The following is a 4,021-nucleotide window of genomic DNA, read 5'->3' as shown; positions in this document are numbered from 1 at the left end:
GTGAGATCGAGCTACGCCGTTGTCGTGGGTGTGAGCGTGGGTGAGATCGTCGTCGGAGCAACGCCGTCGTGGCTGGAGCGTGGGTGAGATCGTCGTCGGAGCACGTTGTCGTCGCTGCCGGACTGGTCGAAGAGAGAGGGAACCGAAGAGTGAGATCGAAGAGAGAGGAACCAGAGAACCAGAGAGTGAGAGAGAAGAGAGACGGAACCAGAGAGTGAGAGAGAAGAGAAGAAAAAATGAAGAGAGAGGAGAGAGAAGAGTGAATAAAAAACCATTTTTATTTTTACCACATCTGACCGCACCGTTGCAAATTTGCAACGGTACTGTAGACATGTGGTATAAATTTTGAGATTTGGCACATCTCATAATGCTCCATTTTTGTGTTTGGTGTGGTAAATGTGCCAAATATTTAGCATTTGGCACATTTGCCACACCTGCTGTGGATGCTCTAATGGACTTACTTGATGTACTTTGCTTTTAAATATAAAAAGGCATTTTAGATTTTGTTTCAATTTATAACGAGTCATGTTTAACTTAATCTATATATATCAAAAGGCATTGTACAAATCATTCAGTAGCCACAATCCTGACTGCTCAGGTAACAAAGCCCACAGTACCTATATACATGCTTCATTACAAGTTACAGGGAAAGAGACCAATGCTCACAAGATCTTTTAGTCATCATTTACATTACACCATAATAATATCATAACATTTTGACATAATGTTAATATAAAGATAGGGCAAGGAATTATAGGATCATTTTTAAAAATAAATATAAAAAATAAACATAAATTTCTCTCTGTATTGTGTTATCTGCTACAAGAGTCTCCTTCGTATATCCTCTCTCTAGCTTTAAAAACCTGAAACATCAATAAAAATTCAACTAAGCATTGAAAACTAGTTTAGTCTACAAGCCTGGCACGTTTCAATTGCCACCAATTTTAACAAAAGATAGATTTGATTTTCTAGTCTGGAATACTTAGAGAAGGTTTCGAAACTTCATGCTATATGATATAGTTGACATAAATTGCAGTATAAAGAAGACGAAATAGAAGAAGGGAGGGGGGGAGGGGGGACAATTTTGTAGAAAGGAAGAATCCTTTGTAATAATAACCTGATTTTGCCAATCTGTGAAATTTGTTCCATGAGCATACAGAAATGCTTGTACATTTTTGCAAAATAGATAAATAACAACTCAAAATTTTATCCATTGCTTAATAGGGTCTATGCCTATGTACCAAGCCGATGTGTGTCCTTAGTTTTTTCGTTACTCTTCCAATTAAGTGAGAAATAATCTACTACCAAGTTAAGGTGCTCGTTCATACCATGTGCGTTCAAATACCACAATCTAAACTCAACTAAGCAGTAAGAATTGGAGTTTTTGAGCAATAAGTTAGTTTGGGCCAGCCATGTTAACCAGACCCAGACTAAGAGGCCAGGAATAGGCTAAGCCAGTCTTAAAGGACAGCAGTGCTAACCAAACAATAGACACAACCAGGTTAAATACAACTTCAAACTGATTAGAGAATATTATGATTCCCTCACATCATCCTTTGATTCAAAATTAATTTTCTCTATATCATTTAGAATGGTGTTCATCAGCAAAAGCAATTACAAGTAAACATAATTATTGTTGTTGGCACAAGAAATACAACATCTAAAAGTAAACAATAATTAAATCACAGGGAATGCTGTTATAATGAAATTAGCAAGCAAGCTCAACCCACGCACAATTTAGAACAATTCTTCTAACCTTAGTTTTCCTTGAGCCATTCCACTACATCTCTATGTATAATTCATACTAATACTTTTTTTGGTAACTCTTACAGATAAATGGTTAAAACTTTGAAAAATGTATTTGATTTATTACCCGATTTCTACACCAACTAGTCTTTGTAAATAAGAATAACAAAATTCAATTCCAGAAGACAGCAAACAAATAACTTCATTGTCATAATTAAACAAAGATGTAAAGAAAATTGACTTGTATGAGTAAATAAATCTATAAACAAAGACATGGATGGTGTACACAGACCATCATTTAAGACAATTAGCAAGATACTTATCATATGACAACTGCCCTAAATCTTGATATTCATTTAATCAGTTAAACATTTTAAAATGTGACATTGAATCTTCTTGTTTTCAGTCCCTCTCTCTTGCTCGATATCATAGATCAAATTCATACCTAATCTAGAAGATCAAAGCCTTAAAATTGCTCTCACTTTTTCACAACAATAATGACAAAAGAATTAATCAAATTATAAAAAAGAAAATTTCTGGGAAAATGTAAATTAAATAATACTATTTAAAATACTTACATGAGATCCAAAGAATAAAAAGCCAAAATAGTTTCCTTCTCCAATTCCACTTACTCCACAGTCTCTTTTTTCTCAAGTTTGGTTCTTAACTGCAAAAGCAAAAGGAATTAACGTGCAAGCCCATGATAAATCAGCAACAAAGAACAAAATACATATACATAAAAACTCATTCAGACATTTTCACAAACAATACATATGCACTCATTCATACACCTGAATCTTCAATAAGAACTAAAATTCCAAACAATAAAAATAACATTCTCAAATTCCTTAGCTACTTCATCAACTATAAAACCCAATGGCAGTATCATCTATATTAATCCAACTAAAAAAATGCACACGGATGAATAAAAAAAAAAAAAAAAAAAAAACCTTCAATGTCGAAACAAATCAGAGAGTGGGTTTTTCAGCCGAAACAAACGCAGCCTAAGTTGGCACTCTTTATAACAATTTTTTTTACAACTATCTTATATGGTAGATTGTAATTATTTGCATTTCACTTTCATATAAATTCAATACTTATAGCATTCTATATTAAAATTATAAAAAAGTGTGTAATTTTAATTTTTTTTTTCATTTTTATAAAATTTGTTGTGCAATATTGTGTATGTAGCCTGCATCTTCTATTAGGAGCATTATGTGTTGCTGATGATAGCATAAGGAATGAGGGTGCTTGGGCAGCATTAGGTCAATCACTTAGCTTCATGTTTTCTCAACACACTCATGGCTCCTCATGCCTGACTAGTGATGCTCCTAAGAGCTCTTTGAGGGTGACCAGCCTAGTCTCCCTACTCGAATTGGATCGATGAGCAGTGATGAAGGGTAGCATGTGGAGACACCTTACTCCACATGATACCCTAAGGCCAAGGCAAAGGAGGGCCATAGTGGGCAAAGATAGTTGTGATGATGGGCAGTAGCAGGTGATACTAATACTATATGGTGGTGCATGGCATTGGTGGCTTAGTTTTTGGTTCTTGTGTGTGGGCTTAGTGGCTTGAGTACAAGGCAGGGTTGGGCTGCTGTGATGATAGAATGTTGTGTGCAAGGCATTGGGCTAGTAGGGCTAGCTGAATGCATAGACAAGTGCTAGTGGGCTGATGACAATTACTTTGTGTGCTACATGTGAGCTTGCTATGTGGACTATAGTGCTGATGGGAGACCTTAAGCATGGGCCAAGCCTATCTAAAATGTGTGGGAACATATTGTGTGGGCTGCTGGAGGATAGGCAGAGGCCCCATGGTCTGCTGAGACATGGGTTATGCATGTGCAGTATGTGTAGTAGTAGTTACCAAGCAGTTCCTAGCTTTCCTGATGATCAAACCTACTGTGTAAAGGCTAGAAAGAAGAGAAAGCCAAGATAGCATCAGTTGAAGGTATCTTAAATCATAACACAAGTGGCAGATTGTTTAAGACCCAGACAGTTATTAGGCAATAACTACCATAGCAGTTAATTCTATATATTTAACCCTAATGCTGTTGGGGGTATTAGTAGCAAAGTGTATTTGGCCTTCCTTTGTACTTGAGATTAAATAATAAAGGTTGAGGGTGGGTTTCCTATAAATATTGTGTGTGCTGTGTGTTTAAATATCCTTATATAATTTGTTCTAAGTGTTACTGCAATGTGCGTATAGTGTTGGCTAAAACTAAGTAAAGGACTTAGGACCATCACAAGCAGAAAATTTGAGTGAAAAATTGAC

At 35.8% G+C, this 4,021-nt stretch overlaps 1 non-coding gene across 2 annotated transcripts; it reads right to left on the bottom strand.

The window, feature by feature from the left end:
• Nucleotides 1–591: 591 nt before the first annotated feature.
• Nucleotides 592–2,727, bottom strand: LOC112033015 (uncharacterized). 2 transcript variants are annotated; one of them, XR_010628533.1, is made up of 3 exons: nt 2,697–2,727; nt 2,325–2,413; nt 592–863 (listed from the first exon to the last, which is right to left on the bottom strand). It is a non-coding gene; the product is annotated as an uncharacterized LOC112033015 (transcript). The 2 variants fall into 2 exon arrangements; XR_010628532.1 differs by lacking the exon at nt 2,697–2,727 and having other exon boundaries at nt 2,325–2,690.
• Between the last annotated feature and the right edge of the window lie 1,294 nt (nt 2,728–4,021).

Source organism: Quercus suber, unplaced genomic scaffold, assembly GCF_002906115.3.
Source record: "Quercus suber isolate HL8 unplaced genomic scaffold, Cork oak 2.0 scaffold_55, whole genome shotgun sequence".
Classification (NCBI taxonomy): Eukaryota; Viridiplantae; Streptophyta; class Magnoliopsida; order Fagales; family Fagaceae; genus Quercus; species Quercus suber.
The sequence above is the reverse complement of the archived record's forward strand: the minus strand, read 5'-3'. Positions and strand labels throughout refer to the sequence as shown.